We start from the raw sequence: 15,902 nt of genomic DNA on the forward strand, positions 1-15,902 counted from the left end.
AAGATGCAGCAGGTCTTTAGACTAGATGAGATGCCGGAGCTTCTCTCCTGAAGACCTTTCGCTCTTTAGATCAAGTTGTTCTCCACTCAGTTCATCTCTGCTAATGTTCCTCCCCACCCTCAGCCAACGCCTCACTTATTTTTAAGCCCTCACTGCAGTTTTGCCAAGTGATTATCATGTCTTGCATGCCTATGCAGCAGGCTTTTGAGGACTGGTGTTGAGCATGTCGCAGCCTTTGCCAAGCAACATCATCATCAATCACACAAAGGGAGGTTTAAAAGGGGCATACATTCTTCAAGTCCTGATCTACCGCAAGTGATGAATCCAAACCATGCTTATCTTTGCCTTTTTTCTGCTGGAGCTTGTCCTTTAAAGTCAGAATCCCAAACCTCTGACCCGTCACCTCAAAACAAACACGCTGAGACCTCAGTAAGTTCCTCCTATTTCATATTGCAATACAGCTGTGAGAAAAAAAACGTACATTTTTCAACCACGACAAGCACTCCATCATGTATTCTAAGATCAAACGCAAAGAGGAATATATACGAGCACAGAAAAATGCTATTTAATTTAAAGTGAGAGAGAGAATGATGAGAGATACCATGTATCAGAGTGAAGACAGGATTTTAAAAAACTGAAACACTCCACTGGTCTTCAGGGTACTTATAACCTGAGTTGATGCTAAGGCACTTCATATAGAGACGGTCATTTTTAATTAATCAATTTGGGGAGAACATCAGCATCAGTAGCTGTTGGCTGAAGGTTCATGTTAATTCACACCCTTGCTGACCATGATGCACGCAGAATAACAGCATGTGGTACTGTGTACTGGGAGGGGGAGGCGGGGGGGGGCTAACAATAATTGTAGGAAGAGCATTGTTGTGTATGTGAACAGAAACACTCAGCTCCAGGCAACCTGATGTCGCACAGAAACCAGACAGCCCCCCCCCCCCCCCCCCCCAGCTGAAGCACGTATAACGACACTCGCTAGCTTTTCACTACATCCATCTCACCGTGCCCCTCCATCAGCCCCCACCCAGCTTCATTATATTCCTGTAAACCCTCACTAACCCCCTAGTCATACTGATGTTTGATATTTTTCCAGGAGAAATCTCTCCTGAATACAAAATGGTGGTGATTGCAAACACAACATAATAACAACACTGCATCATGACACGCCGAGATGCTGCTACATTCTTCCTGTACCACAGGCCATACTGAAAAAAATACATATTGCCTTGCCTCATTAGTTTCTGCATGCAAAATATGGTATGTTCAGCAGAGTGGTGTATTAATGCAGTAAGTAGTAATTGTTGCAGTTTTGATAGACACAGCCCATGAAAGAGATTGCTGCCGACTTTAGCGGGTGTGATCATGCGTGCCATCTTCGAAATGCTGTTTATGGTTCCTCTTTATGCTGGCATTAAGCTTTTAAGGAAATAAACAACCTTAGAAGTATGAAGGTGTATTCAGATCTTCTGCCGTGGCAACCTGGTAACCCACTCAGCACACAGGAAAACTGAAGATGTGAGCAGACTTGGCCTTTTAGAGCTCTGCTGCCTCCATTCTAGCTTATCTTGCATGTACAGCAATTGGTCTATAATGATGGTTCTTCGTAGCTAAACATCAACCAACCCATAATCCTACATCTTGCTCCTGCTATACAGAGAGTAACTCCAGTTCATCATCCCGTTGAAATACTGGAACCGGCCGAGAGAAAAGGGTCAGTGGCCTGGTATCAGAACTAGTCTAAAGTCGTGTTCCATTACAGCAACGGCATCAACAAGTCCTGATTTGCAGCTCATTTGCTATTCATCGACTTCATTCCTTCACTACAATCTAATCACAACACTCGGGCATTGCTGGGTTAGGGTTACAGCAGTGTATCTATATTTTCAGGGAGAAACAGGTGTTTGATCATTTGTTTAAAATGCATTCACATTTACATAAATTTACATTATATTGAATTAAATATTCCATATAGTTTTATCATCATTCTGAAAACATATGGATGACTTGCAAACTACTGAATCATTAAACAGCAATTTGACAGTCATAAAATTAAGTCATTGCCGCTACAGAATACAATTAATACTTAATCAGTAATTATGTACTGCTTATTTATTTATTCATTGTATTACTTTCCCTGCCAGACTCCATCACAGTACACCTTACCTTATTAGCACCCTCAAGGGAGCTGACCAGGCTCTGCAGCTCCTCACGGTTCATCTCAATGGACACGGGCCTCACGGCGCCACCCTCCCTGATGTCCAGGCTCAGGTTCAGCAGCGGTGTCCTGCAGCGAGGAGATCTTGTCGCTGGACAGAGCCAGCTGGAAGGACAGCAACCAGAAAGAGTGCAGAGGGGGTGTTACAGTTGCTATGCTGACATCACTAGTCTGCTCATCATATTCTGATTTTTTTATATCACATGGTTTTTGGTTTCAAAACACATTTACATTGATTTAACAGCATACACAGAACTAGCCACTAATGACTATTTTTCTATGTATTAATCTATGAACTATGTTACTAATTGGTTGATTAATCTAAAGGATAATATTTCCTCCAGATAATTAATTTAAAATTTGTTGATCAGTGGTCATTGTCGACACACCACAGCACACAGTGCACAACAAGAAAATGTGTCCTCTGCATTTAACCCATATGTGACATCGTGACACAGCAGGGGGCAGCTAATTCAGCGCCTGGGGAGCAGTGCTAAGGGCACAGTACCTTGCTGGTCGGGGATTCGAACCAGCAATTTTTCAAATACAAATGCACTTCCCTAACCATTAAGCCACCGCTGCCCACCTGCCAACTTCAGCATTTAATTTAAGTACAATTTATTTGGGCAATAACAAACTGTATGTCATTGCAGGGCTTTAGATAACTGATAATGGCTTTTCGACACTTTCGACTTTATTTTCACTCACAATTCGATAAGTACATTGTCTAAAATAGAAATGTATTGTGACACCCAAAAGTTTATAATCTGTATAAATTTGTCATATCCTTATGCTTTATTAAATTCAGTTAGTGGAGCGCACAACATGCTACTGTTTTTTGTCAATCATGGAAGCGGTAAGTACTGAAGTGGGGATGAATAAATGGACAGCTCAGCAGCCACAACAACTTTTAAATATATAGTTTCCATTTTTATTTCAGGTCACAAATTATATTTAATTTTTTTTAGTTTCTGTTTGTTTCAGTTTTAACTTTATATAACAACACTAGTCCCAACAAGCCCACCGTGCATGAACACACACATTGGCACCATCAATCAACGTAGACGAAGAACTGGGGTAATGGCTTTGCTCAAGGCGAAACACATTGCCCTGCGACATATGCACGTGATTGCCTTAGTGTAACATGGAAATGGGAGGAAAGAACAGGAACCCCAAACCGAAGGTGAAGACAACCAGGCAAAAATAAAAACCAAAGAGCAGGCGGCAGCATGAGGAAGGGAAGCACACACAGGGAAACATCAGGAATCAGTCTGGCCATGTGTTCAGTCTGGCCATGTGTAACAACACTCCCTCTTACATGACTCTTACGGAGGCAGAGGCGATGTGTAAAATGTGGTTATCACCTCCTCCTTGGACATCTTTAGTCTGCCCCATGACAGCTGCACATCCACTCATTTAAAAACGGGTCCACAAACACGCCCGACGCCATCCCAATGGGTCTTTCTCAAGGCTTTCACTACCATTTCACAGAGTAAAATCTTGGTGAAAGGTCAGAACACAAAACAAAACCAGTATTAAATGTTACAATAGGTGCTTTCCACGCTGAAGTCCAAGTTCCTGGGTCTTGAAAGAGAACTTTTGTAGCCAAGTACTGTCTGGTTCATGCACTGCAACAGAGCGGCCTACAACGGGTCACATGATCTGAGCTGAGGTCAAGTAAGCGGTGACGTCAACAGTCATTTTCATTTTCAATAATAAGCTGGTCTGACCAGCTGATCTCCAGTTCACCAATGACACCTTACGATAAACTAGCACTTCGCTTGCACAATTCAAATTGTTTCTGAATATTATAATCTGAACAAATACTCAACAACGTTTATACACCATCGTCAGTCCACTGTGTGCATTCTTCCCTTTGCTTTATCATGTTGGTCTGCCATTTCCATATACTGAAAACAAAAATTGGAAAGTATAACGTCCCTGTATTTCTGTGTAATGTAAACCTGGCGTTGCTGCTTGTGGTCAATCAATTAGCAAGCTATCACTATAACCCCACACACAGCAGTTCATGTTTGAACAAAAAAGGACCTATAGTCTTGAAGGACCAAGTCTGAATAAGTGTTTGGGAACCACACAAGCCAAGCTGCTTTTTCCTGGTTCAGGATAAAAAAGTTCCTGTGTTTGGAAAGCGTACTATAAATGCACAATAAAAATGACCTCCTGAGAACACCTCTCCCATCAGGTCTGCCTCAGTGCTTCCAGGATTGTCCCAGGACAGGACCACCTTGCCGAGAAAGCACCAGAGAGCTTCCCTTAACTGAGCAGCATTCCAACCGCATAGGATTTATGTGCCTGCGTTCCCACCGGCCACTTGTCTTCTTCTGAGCATAAACAAATGTATGTCCCTTACAAGCAGTAAATAACACTTTAGTAGATTGATTTTTCACCCCTCTCAGTAACCAGAGCCTAGTCAGAACATAAGGGACCATCACCTTTCCACTCACACTGAATACGTAACAGATGCAGTATCTATAGAGGATCTATCTATAGTTTTTAGGTGAAGACCTGTCTCATTCCAGAATGTGAGGATTATACCACAGTCCACCAACATTCGAGGCATAAAAAGCAGATTTAAAAAATCTGTTCTTCACCAAAAGAACAGAACATTTTAGCACCTAAAATGCAAGCATCCATGTAATAGATGACTTTCAGTCAAGACTGAGAGAGTTTAATACTTTTCTCTGCCAGACTGACCATTCTTCTTATTAAAGAGGACATATTCTGTTCACATACATCTCCCAGCACATTCACTCCACCAGTCAGTCAACAGATATGAATGATAAGAGAACTCCTAGCCAGGCCGGTTAATCAGGGCCCCTACTGATGCTTTCGGAGTTAAGAGTTCCTCCTTCTAGTGGGTGGAATTCAGCAAATCGGAAGTTTTCCCAGAAGTGGAGAAAATGGAAAGGACGTCCCAGTGTTACTGCTGATGTGGAAAGATAATTATTTCTGTTTTGGGATGGAGTGCAGGATTACAGAGGCTGGCTTACTGAGGAGGAAACCTCATTCAGGCACGGGTTTCCGGAGAGCGCCTGTCCCTGGACAATCCCTGTGTTTTCACCTCAGAGATAAGAGTTCCTCCAGGCCAGAGCGATTCTAGTGAATTGCTGGTCAAATCCCTAGGTGAGCATGGAAACCCGATAGCCAAGTATTGTCTGGTTCATGGCACTGATGATCTGAGCTGAGGTCTAAACTTAACTTTTTTTTTTTTTTTTTTTTTTGGGGGGGGGGGGGGGGGATGTTGTTGAACAGAAACAAAGGGCATAAATAAATCGGCTCTGACAAGTGCAAAGTACAAAGAGGGTGGATTTCTGTGACCTTGATGCTAGAGTGTAATTAATGTGTAACACAGGTATTTTAGCGATTGTCTTCCTCATGATTCCCAGCACCCGGATAAAGCTTAATGGATAATGCGTAGCTCTCAGCAATGTTCTCACTCTCTCACCATTCATCGCTCTGCCACACAAAAATATGTCAGCTCAGGTTTGCTGTGCTCGGCGTTTGGCCGCATATCTGCATCCCGTATCTGGACCATCTGTCATACTGTGTAGACGGACCTGTGCTGATCATCTTCAAGCAGTTGTGTCTCCCAGAACCCCAGATATAGTTTAACTAGCAGAGGGGGGCCAATTTTGCATCACGCAGCTTCCCGAAGATCTTGGCAAAGCCTGCAAACAGGAAGCGTCTCAGCAAGAACGGCAGAGGATCATGTGAGGCAAATGCTGGATTGAAGCAGAGTGTAGAGGCATCTGTGGTAGGCTGGGCTTTTCAAACCATTACTCTGTGCTTTCTGAGTACATTCACCAGTAAGGTATCATCAAACTTTCATTCAAAAACTTAAATATTTACTCATCCATTCATTTACAATGACTGCTTCTCGCTCATTACAGAAAGCTTACTGTATAACAAAGCTTATTATAGAAAGCACAGGATGAGGCAGGACACAGCCTGCAGCGAGATAATAAAAATAATGTTACTTAATACTGATCTCTTTGCTTAATGATACATGCGTTCTGAAAGAGTTTACACTAGTAACATCTTCTTGATAACAGGAAATCGAAGGTTCACATAATCATGGAACGTCGAGTTTCGGCCACCGATGCACATCCACAAATCGGGGCTAAAAAAGATGAGGACTGTTTTCATTACACTGGGAGCCGAGGCGAATCAGAAAGGCCTCGGCTTCTGGGGGTCCGTGCCCCTGACACACAGCCGGAGCTTACGGCGACACAACGGGTCACCCTAGGTCTAGTGCGTCAACCGGGCACTTTTAGGTCACATCCCCATTTAACGCAATGCTGGCCTTCACTGAAATAACTTTGATTTCGGTATGTTCCCCCACAACCTCCCTGGGGACGCCAAGGTCAGATGATGCGTCTATCCTCTATGGAGCACCAGAGAGCCCGGACGGTACTCAGTTAGATAACAACGCTTCAATACGTTGACCACTGATACAGCAGCAAGTATTCCAAGACCACCAACAGGGCTCAGAGATGCCCTGATCCGGTCCAGGAAGATAATGTTTCATTCCCACGTCTGAATGCTGAAGCAGCCATGGAGAACTGGCATTTTCCCCTTAAAAATGTCATACATGTTACAACATCCAAAATAGCCTTAAAGAAGATTTACCATTTTATTAAATCAGGAGTTATACCCCTGTGCCCCCTCACTATAAACGGAAACAGCCATATTTACACAGTGCCAGGGATTTACTGTGAGCCTGGGTGTTTCGGATGGCAGATTCCAAAATGATAGATAAACTAAAAATAATCATCATAGGGCTCAATTAAGTTAATTAAAAATGGAACTCCAATCACAGGCACTAAATGAGGCAATGACACCAGTCATGCAACAATGTGTCAGATTTCACTGATACACAAAGTAGTAACCTGAGAAAATGACCTCTGGAATAATAACGTGGTCAGACAAGCACTTCTCAAAGAGCGAGGAAGCGGCAGTATGCCGTGCAGACGAAGCTTCACGGGACAACGGAAATTAGCCCACGGCAGAGATGGCTGCTTACAGCTGGAAAAGCAAATCCATATTAATTACGCTGCACTACGGGGAGTGTTTAAGTGAAATCTCTCTGATGATATAAATCCTAGGACGTATGCGTCCGCATCTTGCAGTGAATTTGTCATAATCCGGGAACAGTTACAGTATGACTTGATGATGGAGATGAGTGAGGAAGTGTGGACAGTATGATGATCACTGTTATAGCTACAGGAAGGAAATCTCTGATATTGAGGGTCTGTGGTGATGCTGCCCCTGCTGGCCATTAAAGGTAGTTCCATAATTTTGGTCAAAGAGATATAACATAAGCCCCCAATCAACAAGAGTCATACAGCTCCTCTCAGAAAAGTGGCAGTAATTATAGAAGAGACTCCTACCATGTAAACAATGGCTGCTCTCATACATGCCTCATTAAAGTAACCCAAAAACTGACGAGCTGAAGAGAGGCACAAGATGGTGCAGCAGGAACAAAGGAGGAAGTACACAGAAGAGTCCCAGTTAATTCAAACAGCGGACTGAAAGGACAACAGGAAGCATACTGGGATGGACACAGGGATCCGCCACACTCCCTACACTGCAGAGGAAACGTTTGTGTTCATACATGTTGTCTAAAGATCACTGCAAATATCAACATTTTAAAAACAGATGATCTTTTTTTTTTTTTTTTTTTTTTTAAAAAAAAAAGAAAGGTCACCAGGTACATTTTCAGATGAAATGGGACTCAAATGGGACTTCGGTCTATGCAAAAGCATCAGCTCAAGCCATCTGTTAGTTTATCTCACAATGGCACAAATGAGAAAACAGTATATGGGGATGCTGTACCAAGATTCTACTAATGGATGGCCATTCAAAGCTTAAGGAATAACTCCATCAGTGTTGATTGGCTTACAGGATGAATGACATACCTTAATCTGCCAGTCAAAATCCTGCAGCTGGGCAGAAGATACGGCATTTGTCCCTTTCTACTAGAGACTGTCGGATCTCTTCATGTCGGGCCTTCAGGCATGCTAAGACAGCATCGGAGTAGCTGCTGTCCAGCTCTGCCAAAGGACTCCTTTACCTAGGAGACAGGAGTCAATCTTCGCTGGACATCATGTTTACAGCAACTACTGCGCAGATCTCACTCGAATGCATCAGAACATCAGGAACACAGCTTTAGGTGCTTGTCACCCTGGTCAGCACAATGGCTTGACAGGTATTCACTGTTGCAAGCTTGAATCCGGGCTCAGTTCTAAGCAATCCCTCTAGTGTTTTGTAGATCATAATATATTAGCTGTTCACATAACAGACAATGAATTACCTTCAGTCATTAGTCAATCATTTAAAGCTAAATACTATGGAAACCACTCATTTTTTACATGTGTGTCTACTGGAGATATAAACTCTTGCAAATATTTTAATCCTTGGGCAGTTCTAGGGTCATAAGGTTATCTGGGGGTTGAGAGTGGCAACTGTCATGTGATGCTGATTGTATTTAAAATAACCAGGGCATTGCTAAAAGCAATCACGACATAGGCCCTGTAAGTCCGCTGGTTACACCCACGTTTGCATCAATTATAATTTTTTTAAAATTATTTGAGAATTAACATAGCTATTTTATTTGGTATCTGCACACAGTGACTCCAATTGTTGCAATTACAACATATTCACAAGCAGCTACGTTATTAAACTTAGTCAGTACTATCCAAGCCATCATAAATGAGTAAATCATAAAGAAATGAAACCGTTTTGAAGACAAGTTACACTTGACATAAGGCCTGAACATGTCACACTAAATATCGTCTTGATGAAGATATGCATGTTTGATGTATGTTGGTCGTTACCCAAAAGATAACCTTAAGCGAACGATTACAGTTATGAATTTGCTAATGCACAGTTTCCTAAAACCTTCCTTCCTCTCTGCAACAGTAAACACAAACCCAATTTTGAAGCTACATTCAAAATAAGTCAAAACTTTTAACTTATTTTGCAAAATCAGTCCACTCAAAACTCTTTCATCTTTGCTCAAAAGCAAACACTGCTAGCAGATCACACATCAAGCCATTTAGCACACAAACACTACTGAGTAGTTATTATACACTACAACTAAAAACTGAAAACACTACCAGCTAAAATTGTTCCTGCCCATACAGAAAAACAGGTTTACCATGGAAATGGCCTTTTCATGTCAAGTTGGAAAACTGGAAACCAAAAAAAGTTATTCAGCAATAATGTTTGCATACGATTATAATTTGTAATGTTTGTAGAATTCAGCACTCCATAAAAGTCTAGTTTCAGTTCTGAATTCAAATTCACCACGGTATAAACTGTGTTTTGATGAATAACGAGGTGTTTAAAAATGTACAAAAACGGAAATTCAGATCTGCAAATTGTGTCTAACTAGGTGAACAATGTTTACAGCTACGCCAAATGAGTGAGTTTTGGAAATTGGACAATTCCGGTCTGATAATGCAGTTCAGTGTTTTAGCAATTCAGAAAAATTGTCAGGAGTACAGTGAGGCGGCCAGCTCATCCTGTGAGTTTTGGGCGTTTGCATGGTTTGAGTGCTGCTCAACACTGCTGTTTTCATAGTTTTGATTTTTTTAATTTAGTTTTTAACCATTATTTTTATGTTTATTTTCATTTGACAATTTTAGTTTTAAGGTTTCAGCGTACAGCAACTGGTTCAACTTGGCTGTCACTACTCCCGACATTCGACAAGTTAGCGAATTCAGCACGTTCAGCTGAAGCAGACGCTAGGCATTTCTCATAAGGACCCATAGGAGATGGCCACTGTTCTCATCTAAGTTACTAAGTTTTGGAGTTGCATTCCTATAATCCGATTTTTTCCAATTGGACATGTATATTTTAGTACGCGGTTTTAGTGAACTTGAGGTTTTTCAGGAACGCATTTGTTGCACTGTAGCAAAACTGACTGTATCACCAGGGCTTCAGGTGACGGGCAAAACCTTTGGCCAGACGGCAGCTTTTCTGTACTATACAGATGTTTATCTACGTCCAAAATATAGCAAAATGTTTTCTTATAGCTTTAGATTTCATTAACGATAATAATGGAGTTGAGTCATGGGCCAAACTGAGTTGAGTCATGGGCCAAACTGTACAACATGACGGCTCTCACCTCTTTATCTGGAATGTTGTTCCCAACAGTGAGCTTAAAGATGGCGGAGAGTGCGTCCAGGAGCTCCATCCACTCAGTCAGGCTCCACCTGGTGCCGTAGTCCGCCATCTTTGGGGGGCTTCTCCCACATACGGCATCGACCACTCTGTGCAGAAACTGAGGGTTGCGGGATACCACATGTACTCATGGAGACATCAAACAAGCATAACAGCTCAGACACAAGGAATTCACCCCACAACCTTCACATGCATTATTGTTGCAACTTATTTTGCGAGCCGATACATTTCATTAAATTCATCAATCCATACATCCCTCCAGTGTGGTACACTTTATAAAGGTGAACAGATTTGTGGGCAAAAATCATTCTTTGAATTAATAATAAAATGCAAAAGTTAACATAAAAAAGACATAAAAAAATGTATACTGATTTTTTTTAAGTTCTATTTTATATTGATTGTTTAAAGAGAAAGATCAAATAGCAACTTTGGTTTGATTACAGAGGGCAGAGCCTACACGTCTGTGCTTTTCTGATATCATGGATTTCATTTGCATGACTGACTGTAATAAGTGGAATCTTATAATTTTATGTTATTGTAAAACAACTAGAATAAAATCATTTATTCATTTCTGCATTCAGGCTTCAAAAAATAAAAAATGGAGGGGTGGGGCATAAAATTTAACAAGTCTTCCTCAATTTCATAGGACATGAAAATCATTGCTAAATTATTTCCCCCCGCTGACATTGGGCAGCTGGGATTTGGCCTTCCACCCAAAATAGTCACCCAGGCCTGTTCCAAAGGAAGGACAAGTCCATCACAGAAGACTAAATAAATTCCAAAAATTGAAGACCAATAATTCTCATGAACTACTCATGAACAATAAATAATTCTCATGAACAGTGGGATGAATCCAGATCCAAGACAGCGTAACAACACAGAGAGAATTGAACTCCACACGTAATGCAGGCACAGCCACATTAGCTCGAAAAATATCCTTTTGGCACTCAGCACACTTAAGGGCAAGTAAAGTGAAACACTGCATACTGTGGTAACAGCCAACGAGCACCGAACCCGAATACACAGACAGGAAACACAAGGTTGTAAGACGCCGAACTGCAAGATGCACCTATGGTGGAAGATTTACACACGCTAAATACACGCGAGGATCGGACCGAGTGCACTCAAGACATGGTCAAACACATGCATGACAATAGTGAACCGCAATCATTAACATCAACAACAACAATATAAGGGCTTTAAGGACTGTTAATAAAAAGCGTTATTTTCCCATCAAGCAAGTCTCCATGTCTCTCTCTGCCCCCGTGATGCCGTGGTCCGCCAATTGCCACACTATATTGTGTTTTTATTTAAAGTTTTTACTATAAAATCCAGAAAATGAAATTAAAAATTAATATTTGGTAGACTTGTGAACGAATTAATCGAATTCCAATGCCTTCTTATGGGAAAAAATGCCTTGGTTCGCATACAAATCGGTTCACGACCACTTTCCTGAAACGGATTGTGTTCCTGAACCGCGGGCACCACTGTATTTGTTAAACTTCACCAACAATTCAATTAATTCATTCAACTAATTTGTCAAATGACCCATAAAGTACTGGATTAACTAAATGTGGTGTGCTACTGGTCCAGTAAAAAAACACACTGGTGTATTGGATTGCTGCGGAAAATACTGTGCAGACACTAAGAGAGCTTATGTAGTGTTTAAGTTAACACATCATGACTGACATATCATAGTTTTACACCAACATCGAAATTTAAACGTCACTGACTGCCTAAGACATTTCAGATCTGAACACATTACTTATGTAGGGCACCATAAAAGTGACACAAAAGCATGGTAGCTGCAGTGTCTCGTACCACATAAAACATAGTCAGCATGGTAACGGAGGCAGAAAGGACCTGAATAAACAGCAATGATACCACACACTGTGATGCAGAGGGACGTGCCAGAAAAGAAAGGAACAGGCAGAGTCGGGCCTTTACTTCCTCCCATATCTACTGTCCAATCCAAAGAGCTCTTATGCATCAAATTTATAAACCTAATGCAGCCCATTCAGAAAAGGAGCAAGTTATTCAGGCTTCAAACAGTTCCATGCTAATCCTCAGACAAATATTTATCAATGGAATATCAGTCAAATCTATTCCATGCTAATCCTCAGACAAATATTCATCAATGGAATTCAATATGATGTCTTTGAACTCATCAAAGAACAACTTAAAAAGAAAAACTTTATGACTGACCCTAACCCTAAAATTCATGGACTGATTTTTGGATTTCACAATCAGAAAAGATTTAACAAATGTGTCAGTCCTTTGGTGCTGATACTTACTAAGGGCTATTCCTCTGTGTGAGAATGGATTCGTATGTGCATATTATGTTTATTTTCTGCCGATAAGCAGTAAGTGATTTCCTCTGAACTCCACCACCCCCCCCCCCCCCCCCCGAACATGGAGGGAGAGGAGGGTATATTATACATTTGGTCTGATGTTGGGAAAGTGGGGAGCAGGTCTTCATTGCAGCCTTGTAGATGGAAAAACGCAACATCCCAAAAAGAGAGAGAATCCATAAGACTCCACCAACTGCAGTGACACTACAAGGTCACTGGCAGGGCCTATTGGCAGCTCTGGTTTCTTAAAGAAAACCTCAGTTTCTATCCTACAGAGAAATCCACTGATTTATTAACATACGTTTCTTTATGTGATTTCGGCCAAAGCAGCATGCAGCTATGAAAGCAGGGTCAGACAGTGCCAGTGCCCTGGAGCAATTGGGGGTTAAGGGCCTTGCTCAGGGGCCCAACGGTGATGTCTAATCAAATCAAAGTCAACTGCCAGCTAGAGGATTCGAACCGGCATCCTTCTGATCACAGGCACGGCATTCCAAGCTACAGAGCCTCACTAACTGAGAGATGACTGTCTGCATCCTGATGAGCTCCCTGTGACTTGTTCCTCAATACTAAGGTCACTGGAGAGGGGTGACATCGGCTCATTATTTTATATTTAATAAGGGTGAAAAAAGAAGAGCTTCACAAACTAGTGAGCAAAGAATTACACCAATGAAGACCGAAATTTGAGGTTATACTATATAAGCAACCTGCTAGCATTAATACAGTAAAATATTTTTAATAATATAAATTACATCGGATCAATGGGTGATTCAAAGGCCACATACTCAAAGTGCACTGCTAAGTGTTTAAAAGCACAGGCACATTTGGCTCCATTGGTGATCTGCCATATTCATGCGCTTATACAGAATATTCTAGTTTATAATGAATGTAACTGTTTTGCACATGCCCAGTGGGGAGATTCACAAAATCTACACTTGGAATAAAGGACATTAAACATTAAAAACTATCTTTGAAAGCAGCAATGCTCCTTCCTGGAAGCTATGGAGTTATGCAATGCTGTGCTATATTTGCGTACATTTCTGTAAAAACATACTAAACCGCTGCCAGTTTTGCATTTTAAGGCCTGCTTGATCATCATCTCTCGTTTTTGCCCTTTTTACTATTGTTCCGCGCAGTTTAAATATAAGTATAATGTACCGCTAGGTGTCGCTATTGCGCCAATTTGCGGAAATACAACTTTCCTATTCAAAATATTTCAGGATATTACGGAAAATATTTGTTGCATCCCTTATTATTATTAGGCAGCAGATGGGCTCTGTGAGTAATACTGGCCCTCCAGGGAGAGAGAGGGAGATCGAGAGTATTTTATGTTTCCAGAGATAGGCTTCAAACTCCATACAATCCAATTATCATGAGCAACATGACATATATCTAAACAAACACGACAGTTCAAATAAAACCACTATATAAAAACCCTGAAAACGCCTTATAAATTATAATAGTCATAGGTAATTCATGAGACAGAACTGACATGTGAAAGAAACGTTTCCCTGACCTTCTGTTCTACAAACAAATATTTTAATTTGCAGCTTGACACCCTTTTTCAGATAATGCACGGGCAAAATAATCACTAAAATGCTAAGTTTTATTTCTGGAAACCTTAACAACCACTCCTTGTCTTTTTTCCTAAAAATATTATTACTATTGTTTACAACCTTGTTCCAAAGGCTTCTTGTGCCCCCTAGTGTTTTAAAACACCAATTTTGGCGCTAAACCTCCATCCTGTAAAACATGCACTCATACAGGTTTTATTTCACTAACGTTTCGCATTACGGAGTTAATTGGACACAAGATAAGTCCCTCCTATGAGGCAGAGAAGTGTGACATTGTAACACGGTGCAATGACAGATGAGTACATTGACAGGTCTGTATAACCAAGAAACAGGAATCCAACTAATAATAGTTGGATAATAAACCTTAAAACAAAATAAACCTTAAAATAAAATAAACAGCCTTAAAGGGAATACTAAATCTCCCATTTCTTTAAGTGTCCAAGAAGATGTAGCAAATTGACTGCAAGTTTTTATTATTATTATTCGAGAGAAATCCATTTGTTGAAATCACTGAATATTTCTTGCAGCCTTAACAATTCTGTCCACAAAAATAGGATTGGTCTAAAACTGTATTTACAGACTGCAGCCGTGGAAACGTGCGATTAGATACAAGTGTGCGGATTAAAGTCGCGTTTACCCTGATCATTCGTTAACACGAGAGATTTTACGTCGTTGTGATATAATCTACTGGCTGTATCTATTACGGCAGCATTTCTTTTATAGATAATAATATTCGACCAAAACTAATCAAAGTTCCCTTAAAACCATTTATATTAGCCGTTAAATGTTCAGAAAATCATTAAAACCTGTTCAGTATTAGTAATAGTATTGCTTAAGGTTATTTGTTAGGTAGTAAATCATGCTTTGTTCAGTTGCTTTGCTTATTGACTCTGACATACATCACGGATTTGTTACAAATCCCTCGCGCTCCTCGATCCGACACAGAATACGTTGTCATGTCTGCCTCGGCCTCACAGCTATTAGTTCATGTTGGTAAAAACATTAAACACAATATATAACCGTTTTTTCCTGGGACTATATATGCTGGCTTTGAAGTCGGCTGATATAACGGACACACTTACTTTGGGACATTCTGCTGCAGGCAATTTTTCTATGGATTTGATCATCTTTAGCAGCCGCGCTGCATCTGTATACCCATATCCCGTAACAGCTGCGGGTCAGCTGACGCACAAGCATATCATGTGGCCGTAAAAGTCACGAGGTGAACGGCATACGTCACATATATCGTTTAGAAGCATGCTGGGAAATGTTGTTCCATGTAATTCAGAAACCTTCTAAACGCATTAACATTAAGTAATTCACAGAAGTGAAAACATTTTATCAATATTGTATTTTATTTTTGTCTTTACTAAATAAAAAATTAAATAAATTTTTGAAGTACTTGCAAAGGTTATAGTGACACAGTAGTGTAATAGTTAGCACTGTTAGCTCACACCTCTGTAACAAGTGTTCGAGTTTGATAATCTCAGTCAAAAAAACACCTGACATATATAGTTTACGTTTTTACTTGAAATGTATAAGGAT

General features: G+C 40.7%; 1 pseudogene; it reads right to left on the reverse strand.

Moving 5' to 3' along the window:
* Positions 1-974: 974 nt before the first annotated feature.
* Positions 975-15,559, reverse strand: LOC125723193 (COMM domain-containing protein 8-like; annotated as a pseudogene).
* Between the last annotated feature and the right edge of the window lie 343 nt (positions 15,560-15,902).

This window comes from Brienomyrus brachyistius, unplaced genomic scaffold, assembly GCF_023856365.1.
Source record: "Brienomyrus brachyistius isolate T26 unplaced genomic scaffold, BBRACH_0.4 scaffold46, whole genome shotgun sequence".
NCBI classification, from domain to species: Eukaryota; Metazoa; Chordata; class Actinopteri; order Osteoglossiformes; family Mormyridae; genus Brienomyrus; species Brienomyrus brachyistius.